Source organism: Mustela nivalis (genome assembly GCF_964662115.1).
Source record: "Mustela nivalis genome assembly, chromosome: 7".
NCBI classification, from domain to species: Eukaryota; Metazoa; Chordata; class Mammalia; order Carnivora; family Mustelidae; genus Mustela; species Mustela nivalis.
The window spans coordinates 58,981,678-59,008,076 of NC_139026.1; positions in this window are offsets into that span (position 1 = coordinate 58,981,678).

Genomic DNA, 26,399 nt, shown 5'->3' on the forward strand with positions numbered 1-26,399 from the left:
GCCAACAAAGGAATGAACATTTAACAACACTGTTATCACTACATACTTTACAGAATGACTAAAATAAAAAATATTGACAACATTAAGTACTGGCAAGGATGTGTAGAAACTTTATCATTCACGGATTGTAGGTGCCTACTCTGGAAAGCAATTTAGCTTTCTTTCTTTCTTTCTTTCTTTCTTTCTTTCTTTCTTCATTCATTCAAAAACAAACAAAATAAAACAAACAAACAAACAAAAAAAAAAACCACCAAAAACTAAGTATCTAACTGCCAGCAGTTGCACTCAGAGAAATTAAAACTTATGTTCAGACAAAAACCAGTACACTGGTACTCATAGAATCTTTTTTAATGGTAGCTAAAACACAGGAAAAGTCCAGACGTCATTCAACAGGTGGATAGTTAAATAAACTGAGATACATTCTTACCATGGACTATTACACAGCAATAAAAGGAAGTCAACTATTGATATACCCAACAACTTGGATAAATCTCCAGAGAATTAATCTGAGTGAAAAAAGCCAGTGCCAAAGGTTATATACTATATTATTCCATTTATACATAGAAAAGACAAACTTGGGGTGCCCGGTGGCTCAGTCCATCAAGGGTCTGCCTTTGGGCTTAGGTCATGGTCATGGGGTCCTAGGATGGAGCCCCGCATTGGACTCTCTGCTCAGCAGGCAGCCTGCTTCTCTCTTTCCCACTCCCCCTGCTTGTATTCCCTCTCTCACTGTCTCACTGTCAAATAAATAAAATCTTTAAAAAGAAAAAGGAAAAAGAAACTTTTAGAAGTTATGAAAGGGCAGTAGGAGGGTTCCTTGTGGTGATGGAATTGTTTAGCTGTGGTGATAGATGTAGCAAACTGTGAAATAGAATTGTATAGAACTAAATATACACTGTAGTATACATATGGATACAAGTAAATTTGGTAAATTTGAATAAGATCAGCAGTTGTATCAATCAGAAGTGTCTAAAGGTTTGCCTATGATAACCCATGACCCTAAATCTCTAAAAGGTTGCTATATTGTGCTTTTTAACAATTTTTGACACTCAAAGATTTTTATTAAAGTTAAAAAAAATCTTCTAAAAGAAGTATTAAAGAATTTGTGGACATGTTTTAAAACCACCACAAAAAAAAATCTTCTTTATCACATTAAGGAAATTTCATTCTTTTTTCCTAGCTTGTTATGATAAAAATCATAAATAGGGATGCCCAGGTGCCCCGTCAGTTAAGCGTCTGGCTCTTTTTTTCTTTCTTCATAAAGATTTTATTTATTGGGACTCCTGGGTGGCTCAGTTGGCTAAGCCACTGCCTTTGGCTCAGGTCATGATCCCAATGTCCTGGGATCGAGTTCCACATCAGGCTCCTTGCTCAGTGGGGAGCCTGCTTCTCTCTCTGCCCCTGCCTGCCACTCTGCCTGCTTGTGTACATGCTCTCTCTCACACATGCATGCACGCGCTCTCTTTGACAAATAAATAAAATCTTAAAGAAAAGATTTTACTTATTTGACAGAGAGAGCACAAGCAGGGAGAACAGCAGGTAGAGGGAGAGGGAGAAGCAGGATCCCCGCCAAGCAGGGAGCCTGATATGATGCTTGATGCAGGACTCCATTCCAGGGTTCTGGAATCATGACCTGAGCCAAAGGCAGACACTTAACTGACTGACGCACCCAGGCGCCCCAGGCATCTTGATTTCAACTCCTGTCATGATCTCAGGGTTGTGATATGGAGACCTACCTTTGGGAGCCTGCTCAAGATTCTCTCTGTCTCTCCCTCAGCCGTCCTCCCCAACTCCTTGTCTTTAAAAAAAAAAAAAATCATAAATGTTGAGTTTTAGCAAATGTTTTCCTGCATCTATCAGATGACCATTTGATTTATTTTATTTTCCTGTTAATGTGGTGAATTCCATAGATTTTCAAATATTTAAATTTACCCAACATTTCTGTAATTAACCCTACATTGATCTTGATATATTATCTATTTAATATATCCTAGATTTAATATATCCTAGATCCTCTCCCTTTCCCTTGCCCCTCCCCCTTCTCTCTCTCTCTCACTCTCAAGTCTTTAAAAAAATTTTTTTTTCATCAAATGCTTGTGAGAGATATTGGCCTGCAAATTATGTTCTTGTGATACTTTCATACTGTAGAAGCAAGGTTTTGCTAGCTTCATAAAATGTTTATAATCTACTCCTTTTTGTACTTTCAAAAGAATTTTAACAGTTGTGAAACTTCATTATATCATGTGGACTTGGAGTTTTCTTTGCAATAAGAAATTCATTTTTTAATAGGTATTAGATTATTTATGCGCTCTATCAACTTCATTAAGAAGTATTAAAGAATAACTTGTGTAATTAAATTGTTGAACTTATTGATATAACACTTTTTATAATATCATCTTAATTGATTTTTCATGTCTCTAGGATTTGTAGTGATAACCCCCTTTTTTAATTTCTGAGTTATAATTGTTTTCCTCCTTTCCTTTTGAGCAGTGTTTCTGAGTTATCAATTTTTTAGCAGTCAAATAACTAACTTTACATTTTAATTTCATGTACTGTATGTTCTCCATTTTGTTACTTCTTTTATTTTTATTATTTTTTCTTACACATTCCTTAGCTTTCTTCTTCTTTTTTTGTTTTTTTAAGATCTAATTTATGATAGAGAGAGATAGCAAGAGAGGGAACACAAGCATGGAGAGGAGCTGGACAGGAAGGAGCAGGCTTCCCACTGAGCCTGGAGCAAGATATGCCGCTGGATCCCAGGAGCCTGGGGTCATGACCTGAGCTGAGCCAAACAGGCCATTAAATGACTGAGTCACCCAGGTGCCCCCATTTCTTAGTTTTCATTTGCAGTTATTTTTTCTAAGTTCTTGAGATAGAAGCTTAAATTCTTGATTTTTAGCTTTTCTTTTTGCTAATAACCTATTTAGTGTATAAATCTCCACCAAGCACTTTTTAAAAAAAAATCTACATCTCACAAGATTTTATCTGCAATATATTTATTTTATTTCCTTTCAAAATATAATTGTATTTCTGTTTTTAATTCTTATATTACATAATGATCATTTTAATGTGTACTGTTTATTTTCAATACTATTGAATTTGTCTAGTTAGCTATTTTCAATGGATTACTAGATGGTATCCAATTTGGGGAGAGAATATACTTTTTTTTTTTTAATCAAAATATGCCTTATGTGCCTTTAGATACTATAAACTCTGTTTGTGTTGGTTGCAGCTTTCTATAAATCTCAATTAGGTAAAGTTTGTTAATTCTGTTATCAGATTATTTATATCTCACATTATTGAAAGAGTGTGTTCAAGTCTCTCAATTTGATTGAAATTTGTCTAATTATCTTTTTAGTTCTATCAATACTTGTTTCATAATGGAAATTATGTTAACATGCATATAAATTTGTAATTGCTACATTTTCCTGTTGATTGACTTCTTTTATCATGTGTAATGTCTATCTACATCAAATCATCTTGCTTTGAAGACATCTTGTTTGATATCAGTATAGATATATCAGCTTTAGTGTACTTAGTTTTTCTTTCTATATCTTTTCTCATCATTTTTTCAGCCTGTGTCCTTATTTTAGGATATATCTCTTCTAAGAAACACACATTTCTTGGGTCTTTTCTGTTGTATTTTCCTAACATCCTTGGACTTTTTTGTAGAGTGTATAGTCCACTTAAATTTAGTGTAATACTGATTTATTTAGCAATATATATTATATACCTATATAAAAGGACATACTTGTATTCTAGTGTTACATGTATTTCTGTTTTTTCCCTTTTCTCTTTTAAAAATTAAGCAGATACTTGTATTATCCCATTATTTCCCCTTTACCCTATTTCTCCTTCAATTTGTACATTGATTTAATTTTCTTTTAGTGGTTATCCTAGAGATTACAACATGTATTCTTATCACATTATGGTCTAACACAAATTATTATTTTACCATTTTCTTGATGCCAATAGATCCTTAAAGCCCTGAAATTTCTTTTAACCTTAAACTGCCCTGTATTATGTTATTGTCATTTATTTTAGTTCTTTACATAAGCAAAATTTCAGAAGACATTACAATGACTGAATTGTATAAGTATTGATTTATATTTGCTCACATTTTTACCATTCTGGTATTAATTAGTATTCCTTTAATTTTCTCATTTCCCTTAGAGTCATTTTCCTTCTCTGATTTTATCTGTGTATCCCTCTGTCTGTCTGTCATGTACCTATCCATTTATGAATTCATGGCTATGGCTAGAACTTTATCTCAATCCTTGCCTAAAAATAATTTAAGTTTTATCCTATTTTTAAGAATATTGCCCATGAGTACAGAATTTTACTGTTCATGGTTAAATGGGTGTAGACTTCAGACTCATCTCATCCTCTGACTCTAGTATTTTTAGGAGACCTATTCATTGTGTCTTCTGATTTTCTTCACTTCTCTAGAACTCAGGTGTTAGTTTTATTACTGTACCTTCTAGGTTAACATTTCTAAAGCCACCACCCCCCCATTCCTATGGGCTATCTTATATTTCTTGTTTTAATTTCTTTTTTTTTTTTTTTAGCAGTTTTGCTATGATATACTTATGTGACTTTGTTTACTTTCTTTTTCTTCTTTCCCTTCCCACCTATTCTTTCTACCCTGTCCTTCCTTTCTTTCTTTCCTGTCTGTATGTTTTTCATGTTTTGTTTTGATGAGGTCTTAAGTATGTAGATTGATGTCTTTTAGCAGTTTTAGAAAATGTCCAGCCATTCTCTCTTCAGATATTTCTTTTACCTTATTTTGTTTGTATCTCCCTTATTAGACTTGAGTTAAGTTTAGACTAAATTTGAATTTTTGCTCAGATATTCCTTGTACTATGTTCTGTTTCAACCAACCTTTTTAATCTTGGTACTTCAATTTGTATATTTTCTATTGATCTATATTTGAGTGTAATAATCTTGTTCTGTTCCATCCAATCTGTAATTTAACCCTAAGATTGAATTCTTTAATATCAGATTTTGCAAAGTTTAATTACAGAATGTCTTGATTGTTTTACATATTCTAGTCCTTTAGAGATGTTCTCCATCTTTTCCTCCATTTGTCCATTTAAAAATTTTTTCTTTGACATATTAATTACAGTTATTTTCTGTTAAGTCCAATATATGGAAAAACTGCAGATATCCATCTATTACCTACTGTTTCTTTTAATTACCAGCCATATATTATTGCCATGTTTCCTGTCTAGTAATTGTTGGGTTTTTGATGGATAATGTGTCAAGTAGTTATTTTTCACACGCAAAAAAGATTTTCCTCCAGCTGATAAGGGATTGATCATTCTAATCCAATTAGAATTTAAACTTGATAGGGACTTAGCTGAATTATGATTCAGTCTCCCTTTGCTCAACCCCTGTCTAGGACATAATTCTCCAGGTTCTGTGATTGCATATTGGCTCTTCATTTTCTCATCCCTGAAATACTATATTTCAGACTTTGTCCTTCAGATGTTTCACCCCATTCCCCAACATCCTGCCACATGTACTTAAAAACATGTCAATTGTTTGAAAAATGATACTGGTGATGGATTTGATGTATGTCTTTGCTTTGTATCCTTTACAAGAGTACAGGATAATTTCCTTTGCCGTCTAGTTTTTTTTTTTTTTTTTTTTTTTTCTGGCACTCTAGCCTCTGATAGAGGTCTACATTTGGAAAATATCTAACAGGAAAAGCATCCTCTGCATTTGCTTTCTTGTAAGTTTGTAGTTCGCCCACCAACAGTTTATAAGGGGTAAAATTCTGCTCGTTATTTTTTCACCCAAAAGATTATTTCTTTAAAAAAAAAAAAAAAAAAGCCTGATCTTGAAATCATGCACAAAATTGGAAAATAAAAAAATAAAATAAAATAAAATAAAAAACCAAACACCAAAATGGCAGGAGATTTTCATCTTATTTCAGAAAGCCCCTTCTGTCTATAATGTTTGAACTCATCAATTCTTAATTCTTTTGAAAGCTTTTAGGTGTCTTTAAAAATATGTTGAAAATTGTATCCAACCTCTTCTAGTTGTTGAAGCCTGAGCTTTAGTCTACTAATATTATTTTAGAAATAATATTTTTCTCAAAAGTAAAATATTTAGAAATATTTAATATATAAAATATATAAAATATTTAGAAATAATATTTTCCTCAAAAGTAAAATCTTTTTCTTGGCTTCAGTGTTAGGCAAAATTCTTAATTTTTTATAGTGGAAGTAATGAAAAATCTAATGTTTGTTAGTGTCATATTCTATGTCATAGTCTATAAGATACAGTCTTTCAAAATGTCTTTTTTTTTTTTTTTTTTTTACTATCTGATAAAAGGTTGAAGGTTTTTTTTTTAATTTTTTATTTTTTATAAACATGTATTTTTATCCCCAGGGGTACAGGTCTGTGAATCACCAGGTTTACACACTTCACAGCACTCACCATAGCACATACCCTCCCCAATGTCCATAACCCCACCCCCACTTCTTCTAACCCCCCTCCCCCCAGCAACCCTCAGTTTGTTTTGTAAGATTAAGAGTCACTTATGGTTTGTCTCCCTCCCAATTCCATCTTGTTTCATTGATTCTTCTCCTACCCACTTAAGCCCCCATGTTGCATCACCACTTCCTCATATCAGGGAGATCATATGATAGTTGTCTTTCTCCACTTGACTTATTTCACTAAGCACATCTAGTTCCATCCATATCATCGCAAATGGCAAGATTTCATTTCTTTTGATGGCTGCATAGTATTCCATTGTGTATATATACCACATCTTCTTGATCCATTCATCTGTTGATGGACATCCAGGTTCTTTCCATAGTTTAGCTATTGTGGACGTTGCTGCTATAAACATTTGGGTGCACGTGCCCCTTTGGATCACTACGTTTGTATCTTTAGGGTAAATACCCAGTAGTGCAATTGCTGGGTCATAGGGCAGTTCTATTTTCAACACAAAATGTCTTTTTTTTTTTAAAGAGACAGGTTATACAGAAAAGAACAAAATAAAGTTTTGCAAAAATACACAAAATATATTTGTGTATTTATGGACATTCACAATTAAAATTTAATTTACAATTAAATTAAAATTTCTGAACTTTGATAAATTTATAATAAGGTTGGTCATGTGTTTTCACTCTAGGAGATTGCTCTTTTTGCATATACCACAATTGTATTAGACTAATTTAAGTTTTCTATTAATTTTTCTATTTGTCACATTCTGTCGTAACTATTATGTCTATACAACTCTTGTCATGAATCTGTGGAATTGAATCACCACAAATCTTTCTTTTTTTTTTTCCTACCTCAAAGGATAGGTACTTTATTCTTCCAAATTTTTATTTAAATTCTAGTTAGTTAACATAGTGTAATTCTAGTTTCAAGAGTAGAATTCAGTGATTCATCGCTTAACTTACCACACACAGTGTTCAAATAACAAGTGCTCTCCTTAATACCCATCATCCATTTAGTCCATCCCCCATCTATATCCCTCCACCAACCCTCAGTTTGTTCTCTATCATTGAGTGTTTTATGGTTTGCTTACCCCCCTCTCTTTTTTTCCCTTTCCATATGTTCATCTCTTTTATTTTCTAAATTCTATGTATGAGTGAAATCATATAGTTTTGTCTTTCTCTGACTGACTTATTTTGCTTAGCATATTTTACTCTAGCTCTATCTACTTCACTGCAAATGGCAAGATTTCTTTTTTTTTTTAATGGATTAGTGACATTAATGTATATATTTCACATCTTCATTCATTGTCCATTCATCAGTCAGTGGACATTTGGGCTCTTTCCATAGTTTGCCTATTAAAAATGCTGCTGTAAACATCAGGGTTCATGCATCCCTTTAAATCTTTATTTTTATATCCTTTGGGTAAATGCCTAGTAGTATAATTGCTAGATGATAGAGTAGTTCTGTTTTTAACTTTTTTAGGAACCTGCATGCAGCTCTTGAGAGTGACTGTACTAGTTTGCATTACTACCAAATGTGTAAGAGGGTTCTCCTTTCTCTGAGTCCTCACCAGCATCTGTTGTTTACTGCATTGTTAAGCCATTCTGACAGGTGTGAGGCAGTATCTCATCATGGTTTTGATATGTATTTCCCTGATAATGAGAGATGTTGAGCATCTTTTCATGTGTCTATTTACCATCTGGATGTCTTCTTTGGAGAAATGACTATTCAAATCTTCTGCCCATTTTTTAAATTGGATTGTTTGTTGGACGTTCAGTTTTATAAGTTCTTTGTGTATTTTGGATACTAACCCTTTATCAGATATGTCATTTTCAAATGTCTTCTCCCATCCATAGGTTGCCTTTTAGTTTTGTTGATTGTTTCCTTCACTGTGCAGAATCTTTTTATGATGTTGAAATCCTAATAATTCATTTTTGCTTTTGTTTCCCTTACCTCTGATCATGTGTCTAGTAAAAAGTTACTATGGCCCAGATCAAAGAGGTTGCTACCTGTGTTCTCTAGTATTTAATGGCTTCCTATCTCACATTTAGGTCTTTCATTTATTTTGTATTTATTTTTGTTTATGGTTTAAGAAAGTGACCACTTTCATTCTTTTGCAAGTTGTCTGGTTTTCCTACCACCATTTGTTGAAGAGATCATCTTTTTTTCCATTGGATAGTCTTTCCTTCTTTGTTGAAGATTAGTTGGCTGTATAGTTGTGGGTCTATTTTTGGGTTTTCTAATCTGTTCCTTTTATTTATATGTCTGTTTTTGTGCCGTACCATACTGTTTTGATGACTACAGCTGTGTAGTCTGTAATCATAATGCCTCCAGCTTTGCTTTTCTTTTTCAGGGTTGCTTTTGCTAGTCAGGGTCTTTTGTGGTTCTATACAAATTTTAGGGTTGTTCTAGCTCTGTGACAAATGCTGGTGGTATTTTGATAGAAATTGTATTAAATGCGTAGGTTACTTTGGGTAAGATAGACATTTTAACAGTGTTTGTTTTTCCAATCCATGAGCATGGAATGTTTTTTCCATTTGTTTGTGTCTTCTTCTTCTATTGTTCTATTGTTTTCTATAGTTTTTAGAGTACAGACCTTTTACCTCTTTGGTTACATTTATTCCTAGATATCTTATGGGTTTTGTTGCACTTGTAAATGGGACTGATTCCTTGATTTCTTTTTCTGTTGCTTTATTATTGGCATATAGAAATGCAACAGATTTCTCTATATTGGTTTTATGTCCTCTACTTCACCAAATTCATGTATTAGTTCTAGCAATTACCATACATTTTTATAAGTAACAGCGAAGACCTACAGTCTGCCAAAATGGTAACTGGATTTTGGGGTTTTGTTTAGTAATTAAAACTTAAGTAGAGATACCAAAAAAAAAAAAAAAAGTTAGTGTTTCATTTTTACATTTGGGTGTGAAGATTTCTCTTAATGCCATGTTAATGTTGTTTCTAAACCCTCTAATAAGCATCATCATTTTATTGGAGAAACTAATGAAAAATTAGTTAAACATTTTTATATTTGTGTTTTAATAGAGTGTGTTTTACTGATACATTTAATCTATTTATAACAGATATAATATTTATATTGCAATGCTGTGCTTTATATTAAGGATTATGGTCTTTGGGAAAACCTCTCATCTTTCTGTTATTTTTATAGCAATTAAAATGTATGTTTTAAAATGTATTTGAAATGTATAAATTAAATAACAGAAAAGAATTATGGGAGAAATTAGGAGACTCAAGAAACTTTTATTAGGGCATAAGTTCTATCCTTTTTTGAGTATATGGTTAATCAACATAGTGTAAATGATGACATTTAATCTTTATAACAATTAAGTGTGGTAAGAATAATCATTATAATTATTTTAAACATGAATAAAATAAGGCCTAACAAGGTTAAATAATGATTTCAAGATTTTATAGCTATAAAATAAGTGAGGTATATTTGTTGAATCCTTTGAAATTATTTTCAAAATATGGGTTAGTTTCTTTTTTTATCTCTTTCACTGTGGATCAGTAAACTGAAGTCTCCAACTATAAGATTATATTATTCTTAATAACTGATGATGCATTTCACAGAATAATTTTCAACAATACAGATTGAGCTGGTTTTCTCTTTGTAAGCAGGTGGGAAAAAAAAAACAGAAAAATGTGAAAAAATGATTAATTGAAATTCTAAGCCTTTTTTAGGAGTCTGGAAATGTGGGCTGGACCCAGAAACCATATACCACTTTGATTTGTTTTACAAGGATGATTAAAAAGTATCAGGCAATGTTAGAAATCTAACTTGGCAGTCAAAGCACAATTTATATGTAGCTAACTATATAAATAAATTTTATGCTAGTTTATAAGAGAAATCATACATACACATTGTTTCTCTATTCTCTTCCTAAACTACAAAGTAAGTGAGCATTATTTTACCTACTTTATAGATGGAGTCACAATTGAAACTTGAGAAACTATAAGTTAACTACTTTGTGAGAAATTATTAGGAACATTTCACTGAGTAAGTCCCAACATAACCACAACTTGGTTATAAGAAACAGAAAAATTGAAGGATTAAAAGTAGTCTAATAAAAGGAGGAGAGAAAGCAGCAAGTTGCTATATCTACCTGATAAAGCTTTGTATCCTATCTTTTTTTATCACCCTGGCAGGAGGGAGGGCTTCTTCCATGAATTATATATATTAGTATCACACCTGAAACTTCATTTAACATAACCAGTGTTTTTTATTTATCTTGTGAAGGGAAAGCTCAGAGGTAGATGAAAGGACAGAGATCCCTCTCCACTCATTCTTTCATGACCCAACAAAATTAGTATTCATTACTGTCTGGAAGCAGGTTCATCTCGTGAACATAAATACATACATGTACACACAGACACACCTAATATTATTTATGTGTCTATTTATGTACTAAACATTATATGTATATACACACATTTAATATTATATAAACAACCAAATTTTAAAATACATATGCATACTTAACATTTGATATAAATGTACATACACACATATGGATTAACAAAAAGCAAATATAAAAATACAAACATACATACATACATATATACATGTAAAAAAGATGTCCAAGTGCCATCCTGAAGCAGAAAGTGAAGTTCAGAGGTAGAGGGATAGATCTGGAGAATCACTATTTTATAAAGGATTGCCAGGTAATCCTTATAATCAGACATGTTTAGGAACAGCAGCTCATATTTCACAATGCAGTAAATAATGCACAATAATACTCTGAGTATATAGATCAGTTGGTATCAGTCTATTACTTTCTCCTAGCTTTTATTTCAGAACCAGCTATCTCTAATTCCTCTCTCTGTGCACCTCTATTCCTCTTTCTCTGTCTCTCTCTTCAAGTACTTCTCTTCCTACTGCCAATTTCTGGCCTTTTTGTGAGTGTTTGCCACTCCTGGGGTAATGTCTTATAGTTTCTCTTTTTGTATAAAATGATACTTTTCCACTGGACTTAATGATATTCATAAACTGTTTTTAATTTTTTCTAACCAGACTACACAGATGTAATAGCCAACAGAAGCTTATTCTAAAAATCAAGTGTGAATCTCATGTTAACGCATATATAGTTTTTGGAGCATTGTACACCTTTTCCTTTCTTCTTTCCTCAGATTTATTTTTCTGGGATGTTATCCCTCCTGATTCTCCTTATATCCATAGAACTCATTTACAGGCTTATGAACTTAGTGAACTTCCAAGTTAGTTATTTCTTTTGAGAGAGGTGGAGAGAGATAGAGACAGAGAGAGAAATGCATTGGCTAAGCAGGCATCTCTCTTATTCTTTAAATTTAGAGTGAATTATATTGTTGCAGAGGCAGTAGGAATACTTTCTCTTGGTGCTGCGTATATATTATTTGATCTGGTAATAAATGTAAAATATAGTCTTACATAAACATACATATAAGTTAACAGTTGAAGGTGGCAAATGAATTATAGAATACAAAACTAGTCCCTAGTAGCCTGACTGTTCTGTGTGTATGAAATTGTATACTATGTGAACAGAGCTTCTTTAAAAGACTTTTCCTGAATTATATTTCTAACAGTGTAAGGAACCAGGACCTTGAAGTAAACCTTTTCATTTTTGAAAGTGCATTTACTACTTTAAGATTCTGTCTGGAATCCTCTGTGCATTTATACGCTGCTTCCTACTTCTTGCCCTGTGTACCTGAGTTCTGACACAGTGGAACATAAGAAACCAGCTTATCCTCCAAAGCTCATTTCTGACTGCTGATAGGGTACAGGTCAGTGCTAGTGTAGACTGCTATATCTTATTTCTTTGTTACCTGTGAGCTGTGTGTTGAAACTCAAGTGAAGTGCAATATTTTAAATCAATCAATCAACGAATGTTGATTGATCACTCATGATATGTTAGGAAAAGAAGGATATTAAAGTTGTATTAAGCAAGACCCATACCCACAGGGAACTTAAAATTTAGTTAGCTGGAATTTTTTTTTTTAATGTGAAGAATTACATACCAATAACACCATAGATAGTGTTAAAATGCAAGCTGAAGTTTAGGAGATAGTAGTTGCAAGATATATAGTAGAAAAAATATTGGTAAAATATTCGTAACCAGAATATTTGACTATTGCCTACCTATCAGTGAAAAGATAAACAATTCACATGCAAATGATATAAACAAATAATTCAGCTTGCAGGCAGTAGTTTGCTGATTCCTGAGGTAGAAGGCTATTGTTATAATACTGATAGCACTGATTATGATGACAACAGTGATAGTTATGAAATAGGACTGCATGTATACTTTGCAATCAGTCAACAGGTTTTGCTCTAAGTTTGTTGTGGTTTGGAAGAAAAAAAATGTGTCAGAGATGATTTCAAGATTTGATCTGAGCAACTCAAGGTGAATATTGCCATTTTACCAACCTACAAAAGATAAAAGGGAATCAGATGTGAAAAAGTCAATTAGAAATTCAGATTGGGACATGTTAAGCTATCTGAAATCCAGATGGGAAATGACTAGGAAGTAATTGACAAAACAAATCTGGAGCTCATGATCTTTGGGATGGAGATAAACTTTTAGAAGTTATCAGTGTAGAGATAGTATCAAAGTCATGGGACTTGATCATATTACCAAGAAATAAGCATAAAGTGGTTTTAATAATGGGCCATGGACTAAAAGCAATAATGGCACATGCAAATGGTGGGATATAGTGAAAAGGTATTAGAAGAAAAGGTTCTGGTTCCTAGCATAAAAGAAAGGTTGTTGCACTTGGCTTCTAGAGAACAAGCTGGAAAAACCAGAGATAGTCAGAAGATAATTATTGCCATTGAGATTATGGAGAAGTTTTAGTTGCTGATAATAGAAGAACTTATCATCTTAACCCTGGGAGTATACAACCGAGGTAGAGCTAGATCAAGATAATCTGAGTAGAGAAGGTTAAGAAACTCAGAGGCTATATTTGAAGAACTTTTTATGTGTTTATTAAAATTATGAAGAATATTGACATGAGAAATATGGAAGCTATAATGGAGCTAAATCAATAAATGAAAAGAAATACTGAGTCTCTAGATAATTACAAAAAGAAAGAATAAAGATGGATGAAGATATTTACACGAGTCAAAATATTTTTTTTCAATTTTTATTTGTAAATGGAATAGGGAGAGAAAATGATCTGGAAGTAGCAATGAGAAATACTGACCACACTTCCAGAGTTGGTAATTTGAAAGCTATGGGACAAAAAACATATCACCTGAGAGAACTGCAAGGAAACCACTGTGGTTAGAAAGCTATCAGGTTTCAAGTAAAACAGGAAGGAGAAGGGAATGCTCAGAGAAGATACTAAGACTAACAGAGACTGAAATCCCTGTTTCAGGAACAATGGAAGATTCTTGGGAGTTGGGATAAAGTAGGAGATGGAGTAATCATAAGGGTGCATGGAAACTTATAAGAATGGGATTCTAGGTGATGAGAGATGGCAGTCATTGCCAGAAATGCCAAGCCAGGGCATCTCCTTTTTCTTCTATGGATGGAGATGCAGACCCTACAGGAGGGGCAGTGTTAACCAGAGGCAGGGGGATTTATGTTTTACAAAACAATGAAATAGGAGTAGAATTAAAGAAAGAAAGAAAAGGACAGACAGGCAAGCATTCTCAGTACAATAATTAATATTAATTTGAGAGGAATGAGGTGTTGGGTTTCTCCCCTTTTTGATAGAAAGTAGCCATGTTTAAACTTTGAAAATATATGGTAAAATATAAATGCTAAAAAATTAGGGTAGCCATTTATATAGATAGAAATGAAATTTATGAAAATGAAATGTATGTCTTATATAGATGGAAATGAAATTTATAGCTTCTGATATAATACGGAGTAGAGAGATAAAAGAGAAGGAGAGGATAAAAAATAGCAAATCAACAGAAGACAAATACAAAAGAAAACAGGAGTAAGGTAGACTTTGATATATCAGCAATTATAATAATTACAAATGAATTAAATTCATCTATAAAATCTGAAGTATATAAGACTGATTTTAAAATTAAAACTAAATTTAATATGTGCCTAAAAAAACATTTGAAACATTAGGACAGGGCGCCTGGGTGGCTCAGTGGGTTAAGCCGCTGCCTTCGGCTCGGGTCATGATCTCGGAGTCCTGGGATCGAGTCCCGCATCGGGCTCTCTGCTCGGCGGGGAGCCTGCTTCCCTCTCTCTCTCTCTGCCTGCCTCTCCATCTACTTGTGATTTCTCTCTGTCAAATAAATAAATAAAATCTTTAAAAAAAAAAATAAAACATTAGGACACATTGAATGTGTAGATTGTTCTGGGTTGAATCGACATTTTAAACAATATTTTTTCTTCCATCCATGAACATGGGATGTTTTTCCATTTCTTTGTGTCTTCCTCATTTCTTTCTTAAGTGTTCTGTAGTTTTTAGAGTACAGATCCTAGAGTACAGATCTGTAGTTTTTAGAGTACAAACCTAACCATTTGGTTAGGTTTAGTCCTGGTATCTTATGGATTTTGATACAATTATAAATGGGATCAGTTCCTTAATTTCTCTTTCTTCTGTCTCATTTGTTAGTGTATATATTTCTACCCATTGATTTTATGTCCTGCCACATTGCTGAATTCCTGTATGAATTCTAGAAATTTTGGGGTGGAGTCATTCGGGATTTCCACATAAAGTATCATGTCATCTGCAAAGAGTGTGAGATTCATTTATTATTTGCCAATTTGAATGCATTTTATCTCTTTTTATTGTCTGATTGCTGAGGCTAGGACTTGTAGTGCTATGTTCAACAACAGTATTGAGAATGGGCATCCCTGTTGTGTTCCTCATCTTATGGAAAATCTCTGTTTTTCGCCATTGAGAATGATATTTGCTGTAGGGTTTCTATAGGTGACTTTTATGATATTGAGTTATGTTCCCTCTATCCCTACACTGTGGAGAGTCCTAATCAGAAAGGATGCTATATTTGCTCAAATGCTTTTTCTGCATCTTTTGAGAGGTTCATATAGTTCTTGTCTTTTTGTTATTAATGTGGATATTGTACTTTGCCAAATGCTTTTTCTGCATCAGTTGAGAGGATCACATGGTTCTTGTGCTTTCTTTTATTAAAGTGATGTATCACGTTGATTGAGTTGCAAATATTGAACCACTCTTGCAGCCCAGGAATAATCCCACTTGGTTGTGGTGAATAATCCTTTTAATGTACTGTTGGATCTTATTGGCTAGTATCTTTGTGTTTTGGCATCCATGTTCATCAGGGAAATTGGTCTGTAATTCTTCTTTTTTGATGGGGTATTTGTCTGGTTTGGGGACCAAAGATACAAATATAGTGATCCAAAGGGGCACCTTTACCCCAGTATTTATAGCAGCAGTTTCCGCAATAGCCAAACTGTGGAAAGAGCTAATATGTCCATTGGCAGTTGAATGGATAAAGAAGATGTGGCATGTATTATATACAATGAATTGTTATTCAGTCATCAGAAAGAATGAATACTTACCATTTACATCGACATGGATGGAACTGAAGGGTATTAAGCTGAGCGAAATAAGTCAATCAGAGAAAAACAATTACCATACAGTTTCACACATATATGGAATATAAGAAACCACAAAAAGGCTCTTAGGGTAAGGAAGGGAAAACTGAAGGGGAGTAATCAGAGGGAGGAAAACCATGAGAGATTCTTAACTACAGGAAACAAGCTGAGATTTGCTGGAGGGGAGGTAGGTGAGGGGGTGGGGTAATTGGGTGATGGGGATGAAGGAGGGCATGTAATGTGATGAGCACTGGGTGTTATATGCAACTGATAAATTATTGAACACTACATCCTAAACTAATGAATACTATATGTTGGCTAATTGAATTTTAATAAAAAAAATTTAAAAAATTAAAACAGGAAAAATGAATATAAAATGTGAAATATACATGAGAAAAATACTAAACAAGTTATTAACACCTTTCAAAATATGATTTTAGCAAACGGATGTATAGAAAACATAAAAGTAAAAGAAAATTTATAAGAAAGTTATTTAAATAGTAAACTTGTAGGCACCTAATAATGCATCTTTGAAATACAGAAAACAAAACAAGAAGACAAAATTACAAGAACATGTTACCATAGTACAAAAGGTTAATACAAAAGTTTTAGATGATATGGGTGATAAAATTGTCTACAGTATAGAATATATGGACTATAATATGATGTAGTATTAAGTAGATTCCTGTGAGCAATGAAAAGAAAGTGTTCTTTTTTTTCCCCCCAAGCATTCATGGAACATTGGCAAAGATTGAGTATCATAAAAGTCACAAAAAATACCTTACCAATTTTTATTAAGCTTTAATTATCAAGTCATGTACAGTGAATAAAATTAGAGATCATGAAGAAAATATGACTTAAAATAAAATATCTAGATACTAAAATTCACTCCTACATAGTTCAAATTAACAATAATATTTTATTTCTTTTCTTTATTTTTTAAAATATCTGTTTCTTTATTTGAGAGAGAGAAAGAGGTAGAGGAGGAGGTTAGGGAGAAAGAGTCTTAAGCAGATTCTCTATAGAGTATGGAGCCCAATGTGGGGATTGATCTCAGGACCCTGAGATTAGGACCTGAGCTGAAATCAAGAGTCTGATGCTTAGCCAACTACACCACCTAGGCGCCCCTAATATTATATTTCTTTTAAACTATAAAAGTCTTAAAGCAATTATAACACAATTTTTGGTAATAGGTATATTTGCACTTTTATTAGTTTAAGTTTTGTATATTTTATTTCAACTATTTTTTTAAAAAGGCAACAACCTGCTGGGCTTAGGGTTTCTTTCTTGTTCTTTCTCCAGCTCCTTTAGGTGTAGGGTTAGGTTGTGTACCTGAGACCTTTCTTGTTTCTTGAGAAAGGCTTATACCGCTATATATTTTCCTCTCAGGACTGTCTTTGTCGTGTCCCACAGATTTTGAACCATTGTATTTTCATTATCATTTGTTTCCATGATTTTTTTCAATTCTTCTTTAATTTCCCGGTTGACCCATTCATTCTTCAGAAGGATGCTGTTTAGTCTCCATGTATTTGGGTTCTTTCCAAACTTCCTTTTGTGGTTGAGTTCTAGCTTTAGAGCATTGTGGTCTGAAAATATGCAGGGAATGATCCCAATCTTTTGATACCGGTTGAGTCCTGATTTAGGACCGAGGATGTGATCTATTCTGGAGAATGTTCCATGTGCACTAGAGAAGAATGTGTATTCTGTTGCTTTGTGATGAAATGTTCTGAATATATCTGTGATGTCCATCTGGTCCAGTGTGTCGTTTAAGGCCTTTATTTCCTTGGTGATCTTTTGCTTGGATGATCTGTCCATTTCAGTGAGGGGAGTGTTAAAGTCCCCTACTATTATTGTATTATTGTTGATGTGTTTCTTTGATTTTGTTATTAATTGGTTTATATAGTTGGCTGCTCCCACGTTGGGGGCATAGATATTTAAAATTGTTAAATCTTCTTGTTGGACAGACCCTTTGAGTATGATATAGTGTCCTTCCTCATCTCTTATTATAGTCTTTGGCTTAAAATCTAATTGATCTGATATAAGGATTGCCATTCCTGCTTTCTTCTGATGTCCATTAGCATGGTAAATTCTTTTCCACCCCCTCACTTTAAATCTGGAAGTGTCTTCGGGCTTAAAATGAGTTTCTTGGAGGCAACATATAGATGGGTTTTGTTTTTTTATCCATTCTGATACCCTGTGTCTTTTGACAGGGGCATTTAGCCCATTAACATTCAGGGTAACTATTGAGAGATACGAATTTAGTGCCATGGACAGATGAATGGATCAAGAAGATGTGGTATATATACACAATGGAATACTATGCAGCCATCAAAAGAAATGAAATCTTGCCATTTGCGACAACATGGATGGAACTAGAGCGTATCATGCTTAGCGAAATAAGTCAAGCAGAGAAAGACAACTATCATATGATCTCCCTGATATGAGGAAGTGGTGATGCAACATGGGGGCTTAAGTGGGTAGAAGAAGAATCAATGAAACAAGATGGAATTGGGAGGGAGACAAACCATAAGTGACTCTTAATCTCACAAAACAAACTGAGGGTTGCTGGGGGGAGGGGCGTTGAGAGAAGGGGGTGGGATTATGGACATTGGGGAGGGTATGTGCTTTGGTGAGTGCTGTGAAGTGTGTAAACCTGGTGATTCACAGACCTGTACCCCTGGGGATAAAAATATATATTTATAAAAAATAAAATATTAAAAAAAAAATAAAATAAAAAATAAAAAGGCAACAACCCTGACAATCAGAAGCATATTAGCTAATGTTGTAATTACATGATATTTCACTCATCAGACTGAAAAATTGATAAAATTCAATGTTATTTAGGATTGGCAAGGGTATAGAAAAAATGTACTTTCACACAATCCTGTACCAATGAGGAAAATAGATGCTACACAGAGCAACATGAATATAATCTAGTGAGTAAAATGCTCATTTCCTAATATTCAGCAATTCTGCTGTTCATATACCTTAAAGAACATTTTTTAGACATGCACATGGGCCATATTATAAAGCTAATCAAGTGTTGTCTACAAAGGTGAGAAACTGGAAACTTACTTATTCATCAATAGGAGATGAATGAATAAATAATGGTATATCTATACAATGTGTTACACTACACAGCAGCAGGTAGGAGTAAACTTTATCCCACTATTATACATATATATGTGTGTAGGTATATGTAAGTATATTATTTTCTACAACCTTTCTGAAAGAAAAAAATTGAAATAAATCATCAATCCAGTAGTGTAATTTTCACGTTTTATGTATCTCTTTTTCTTCATCTATTGAGAGGTTCATATAGTTCTTGTCTTTCCATATATATAATATTTAATTTATATTTATTAATATGAAAAATGTAAATACACACACACTTATGTGCATGGATACAGATGGATATTTGAATCAAAATTAAAAAAGAAAAATTGCATAGAAATTGTGAAAGGATTAGCTCTTGGAATAGCTAGAGGACATGGAATGGGATAGAAATGTTGACAAAGGGGGATTTTTAAATGTTTTGTTAATACTTAAATAATAATATACATACACTTATTCTTAATTATATATATGCATATACCAGTAGTAACTTTTAGAGAATATGTATGTGAGAAGAATAATAAAAGCAAACATGACAGAAAGAGTTAATTCTTGGGGCATACAATATGAGTGGCTTTTTTATGGTTTGTACTTTTCTGTATATTTTAGATATTTAAAAAAAAAACTAAATCCCAATGTATTTGATAAATAACAAATAAATCAACAGATTTTGTGGGACAAGAGATTATTTTCAAATAAATTGACAGTAAATTCTACTTTATTTCAGGAAAGGTAGAGATGCATGTAAGCTGTGGTGTTCTGAGACAGTTTCAATAATGAGAATGTGCTGTGGTTGGAATAATGTGTGGACACTTGCAGATGAAGAAAAGTCATTTCCAGAATACTGAATGGAATAATCTAAAGAGGAAATAGCTAGCTTCATATTCAGAGAGCAGTAAGTAGACTAATGAGATGAGCATCTAGCCATATACAGATTAAATGGAAAAATGGATTAGGCCAGAGATTGCTGGTAAGCAATACAGAAATATAAAAAACCATAGAAGACCAGAAATGTGCATAATCTGCTTTAGGGAGCGAATAAAAGCAGGATTATAGAACGGTGTTCTCAGAGAAGTTGGTGTTCTTGGTAGGGAATCAAGGTAAGGACTCACATGCAAGATAAAAGTAAAGAAAAGCCAAGACCTGGTTACTGAATGAGAATATTGGTTTAGTTAGAAGAGAATGAGGGGAGAATGTGCTTAATGTGGTATCTTTGATTTCTAGGTAGTGGTATTTGTGGTATCTTTGATTGCTAGGTAGATACTCTTGTTGGCTTCACCAGTGCCCAATTGCTAAACCTTTCTTCCTTGCCTTTCTTTTTTTTTTTTTTTTTTTTTTTAAGTGTGCCCATATGACACTGTTCTTCCACATGAGATGTAAGTAGAATTTGTTGGGGGGCTTCTGTTGAATATTTTGTTTTTCTGATAAAAAAGTTTTTTTTTTTCTTTTGGCTTATGTTACCCGTTTCTCCCTTCTTCCAGTGTCAACTCCGTATGTAATGGATATCACTCTAGCAGCTTTCTAGCAACCCTAAAGGCCAAAACCCTCATAGAAGTTCTTGTATGGACATCATTGTACAATCTAGGCTACAGCTATTTACTTTTTATTATGAGAGAAAAATTAGCCTTAGTTTATGTAGTGTATTATGATCAAGTTTTTTATACTTACAGCTGAAAGCATTCCTGATACATTTGTTATATAACCTAGAAAGTTATTTAAATGTTCAGAGTTTTAATTTCCTCATTACTTCATTTTATGTGTATTGAATGAGATAATAAATATTTTGTGCTTAGCTCAGTGCTTAATATAAATACTGCTTAATACGTGGTATTACTCATTGTAGTCACTATTAAAACAAGAATTGTTAAAAAGGGATTGGTGACAAGGCAGATTTGAGGTAGAGTGAGGAACATAATTCCTATATTGTTCTTGCTTAGGAATAGAGATAGTCCCAGATTTGCAGCTAGACTAAGCCTAGAGATATGAATTAATTGCATTAGTCATCAAGATTGGATGGATATAGAAATAGGCCTAGGATTAATTACTTATATAACATATATATATATGTGTGTGTGTGTGTGTGTGTGTGTGTGTGTGTGTGTGTTATATGATTTTATTTATTTATTTGACAGAGATCACAAATAGGCAGAGAGGCAGGCAGCGGGTAGGGGGGAAGCAGTCTCCCTGCTGAACAGAGAGCCTGATGCAGGGCTCAATCCCAGGATCCTAGGATCATGATCTGAGCCAAAGGCAGAGACTTTAACCCACTGAGCCACCCAGGTGCCCCTAAATATATTTTTGATATATAGTTAATATTCCCATACTGATGGTGCACATGTGCCCTGATAACGTGCTACACAGCATGGATTAATCTCACTTGGTCTAGATTGGCCCCAGATGTGTAACTATAGCTATTGACTTAGAACTATAGCTACTTATAATCAGTGCTGAGGAATCTATTAAGAAAAAATGATGTTCTGTAACCACAGGTTTCATATTTTTCCATGAGTTATTTTAGCCTGTCAGCATTGCTTAGTAATAATAATTGAGTTTATTATTTGCACTTGGTTTGGTGGAGCCTGGCCTATGACAGGGCAGTGGGGGTGCCAGGGTGGTTGGGGAGAAATATGGTTTCAATAGCTAAAGGAGGCCACGTAGTTAGAATATGTCCAAGTTACTAGTTCACTATAAGATACCTCTACTACAAGAGGAGGCTGGGGGGGCACCTGAGTGGCTCCATTGGTTAAGCATCTGCCCTCAGCTTGGGTCATGATGTGGGGGTCCTTGGATACAGTCCTGAGGTGGGTTGCCTGTTCAGGAGGAAGTCTGCTTCTCCCTTTTCCTCTGCTTCTCACCCCTGCTTATGTGCACTCTGTCTGTCACTCTGTCTCTCTCAAATAAATATAGAATCTTTAAGAAAACAAAGGATAAGAGGTTGGGGTTTCTGATAGTGAGATATGGGGTAGCAATTAGAGATCTGCACACAGTATATACCATGCAACTCGAGCAGTGGAAGGAGAACAAAGAAGCCTGAATTGGTGTCTCCAGACAATTTAATTCTTCTGCTTCTATATTCTTCTCCTGCTGTTGCTGTACTATATCTTTTACTAGTAAAAGGCTATTACAGGGGTATAAACCATTTGGTCCAGTGAGCCCTTTTAATAAACATTAATATCATTAATAGATAATTAATGTGTATGCTTATGGCTAAGTGCTATCATATTAAGAATTATATCATATTTATAGTTTAAATAATTATGGCACAAACAATGTAACAAAATAATCACTCATCAAATTCCACCACCAATATTTTTTAAAGGCTCTCTTCACATTTTTGACTCCTCCAGGACTAAAAACTACCTTGAATTTTTATGTTAATCAAATACTTACTTTCCTCTAGAGTTTTAGTACATTTGTATGTAACCCTAAACAAATATTATTTAGAATTTGTCTGGTTTTGAAGTATGATGAATGAAATCATAAAGTATGATTTATTTTCTGACTTGCTATTTTTCAGCTTCATGTCGTGTATTTGAGATTCATCCGTGTAGTTTTTTGCAGCTATTGTTTATCCTTTTTAATGTTTTATATTCCATTGTAGGAACCTACCATAATTTATCTATTCTCCCACTAACTGACATTTGGTTTACTTCCAATATTTTGTTATAAACAGTTGCCACAATTAATATTCTTGGCTATGACTCATGGTTGGACAGATGCAAGAGCTCCTCTAGGTAGATGCATAGGAGGGGGATTTCTGAGTTACAGGTTTTGCACATTTTCAACTTTATGAGTTCATGCCGTAACCCAAGGTTGTACCAATTTGGACTCTTGCTAGCATTTCAGTATGATTTTCCATAAGTGAGTAATTTGTGGGCAGTTAAGTACCCATAGATTCTTAAGGAAATAAGTAAGGTCTTTGTAGTGTAATATGTCTTGAATTAAATGTTGGGAATTTTTAGGGCAATATGTTTGAGTACTTTTAGATATTTGTTTAGATTCATATATTTGTATGCCACAGGAATCAGTGAATTTTCAAATTAATTTGGAATATTTTAGATTAAATATTGGGTATTTACACTTTAATGTTGTTTTTCTGCTTTTTTAAAATCAGAAAATCATGTATTTTTGTTTTATAAAGTTTAATAGAACATTGGAGACTGACAGAAACAAGTCAAGATATCTGCTTTATACAAACTTTATAGAAAGCTTTATTGTAATAACCATAATGAGTATATTTTTTTAGGGCAGCTGGAAGCTCTGCGTAAATGGGATTGTTTGATATGCAGTATTTTATGATTTAAAGCTTCATTTTTGTTTTATCAAGATTAGTACTCTAGAATCTGCCTGAATGCCATGTCTGAAAAGTTATGGTTTAATAAGAAATATCAGATATCGCAACAGGAAAATTAAAAGATTAAATCTGCTGGTTCCCAAATATAATCCTGGGAAAAATCATGTAAACCCTCTGCCCACCAGCTCCTTCACCTGTAAATGGCTGATATTTTGTTATTCTTAGCTAAGAGAAATTGTATAGAAGAAAGTACTTCATAAAGTCCAAAATTTCTACCTAAGATATTGTCAGGTGCCCAATTAGTTATTTTTATTATAAGTCATAGTTCCTTGGTACAAGCAACATAAGACCAGTTACATGGAATAGGAATTTACTAAAGAAGCTATGTAAAATCCCAAAGTATCACTAAGAGGGCAAAGGTACCAGCAGAAAGACCCCAAATCATGCAACAGTACTGGTTCAGCAGTGATGCTTCTTCCTCCCCTTTTGCATCTCAGTTGCCCACATGTGCATTTCTGATAAAAATGGGAACCAGACTGCATTTTGCTGCCAACACTGCCAACCTCTGCCCTGCTCTGGCCACTTCTGTGGTGCTCTCCCTTTCTTTGCACCCTAGCTGATGAATCAATTTCTAGGGTGATTTTGGTGATTGGCATATCAGGTGACTGCATCAAAGTCAAAAGGAAGAATAGAAAACAAAGCAGACTATCTGGAACAAGAGTTTCCGTTAAGGGGAGTCAGGTCGTGCTGGGTGACCACAAGTAATGAGTAACACCCATATTGTTTTCTTTAATTCCTTCAGAAATGTTGATAAAACAAAGGTGCAGAAACGTTATCTATCTAAATCACAAGAATTATTATGGGGCAGACTTATGAATTGAAACCGTATGTGCCTTGACTTCCAGAATACAACCATCAAACTATTCTAAATTGTTTCAATAAGAGGTGAGCCTGCTGTGCTTACTTCAGTGTTTTCTTCCCCTTAATACCTGGAGACCAAGGAATAAATTTGATCTCTTATAACATTACTAATGCCCTCGAATAGTTAATGATAAAGCTATTAACTTCAAACACACAACACAAAACAAAACATGGTGTTTTTCCTGGTTTGTGTGGGCAAAGGTTCTCTATGTTTTAAACCGTGCACTATGCTATAAATCCTATATTTTGTCATAAATCAAAAAGAGTGAAATGTGTGTTAAGAAATGAGTGTGCTGCTGAGACGCCGGAACAGATTCATCCATTTAAATAGCATGCAGATCTGTCTACATTTCATTGACCCCTTTCCAAATATAAAGTGCTGCATAAATTCTTAATGATAACAACTGTGACCTAAGTTACTGTTGTCTAATGGCTTTCAGTTTTAAATGTTGATGTAGTAAGTCCAGTTCATGAGAGACTAGTGCCTATACCATGGAAACCTCTATCACAATCAGCACTACTTTGCAGGCTAAGCAGAAAGGCCAAGTTTGAGTAAAGAGGCTAAATTCCCTTCTTTTTGTGGAACTTGCTACCAGCTTGGTGTTAGAATATTGAATATAGCCACTTTACACAAATTCATATTTAAGGATGAGGGAAAGCATGACAGAGGCAATTTGCATTGAGACGACAGTGTATGTATTAGAATGGGTTTATGGTAGAGTTGGGAGACCTAGCTATGTTTGAGTACCTGGGCTGTTGTAACCTTAGGCAGGTCCCTTAAACTTTGTCACCCTTAGTTACTTTATCTGTAACAGGGATGATAGTTTCTATTGCACAACTTGGTATATCTTTAAAAAAAAAAAAGGAAAAAAAAGAACGAGAAAGCATTGTGGTAAACTGCTATTCAGATGTAGATCATAGGTATTATTATTTTTAACTTATTGTTAAATTATTTGTCACACAGTTTGTGTGACTTAACCACCTACAGTGGTTTAAAAAAAAAATTAAGGAAAAGGAAAATAGTGAAACATGTATGGATTCAATCAATGCACCATTGTACTTTTTTTTCAGCTTTCTGAGGTATAATTGACAAACTTGTAAGACATTTATAGTGCACATTACGATGATTTGATATATGTATACATTTTGAAAAGATTCCTTCCATCTAATTAATCATGCCTCAACTCACACATTTACATATAGTTTTTGCGTTTGTTTGTTTTGGGTGGGAACAGTATTACTTTTTATTTGGGGGAAATGTTGTGAGTCTTCTTGACTTACTTGGTGGGGATTTATTGTTAACAGTGACAGGTAGGCTGCTCCCACTGAAGAGAGGTTGCTGCTCTTATTATTAAGCAGAGCTCCAGAACTGCTTTATGGTTTCAGCATTGCCTAAAATACAGCTCTTAAATTCACTGGCATATCCTAACAATTCTGTCTGAAATGATATCTGAAATCCATTCATTTTCTCTGTCTTGTCTGCATGCTTCCACTCTTTCTCACTTTTAATATATTCCTCACTCACCGCCCTTGAAGTCTTTAAAAAAAATAATTAAATCGTGTTTCTTCCTGACTTAAAAATATTTAATGGTTTCCCATTGCATTTAAAATGAAATCCAGACTCCACGTATGCAGAATCTGGTACCTGCCTCCTTCCGTATTTATATCTGATGTCACTCACCTCTCTCTGACTTCAACCACAAAGGCATTCTTTCCTATTTTCCATTTGACCAGCACTTTGCTGCCTCTGAGAGCTTTACTGATGCTTGCTCCTCTAGAATGCTCATCGTCCTTATTTTCCCAAAGTTAATACTTCCAACTTCAAGTCTCAAGATAAATGTCAGATCTTCAGAAAGGCATTTCCTGACTAGCTCCTTACTCCCACCCCTCATTTAAATTAAATTAATTTATTTGTTACTATGCTTTTGGTCTGGCTTCTTCATTAGAATGAGAGCTGCATGATGGCAGGGGCCATGTTTATCAAGATCACTAATGTTTCTCATGCCCTTAGCAAAAGGTCTGGCACCTAATTTATGCTCATTATATATCTATGGCTGATTGCAAGAATGGTTCCC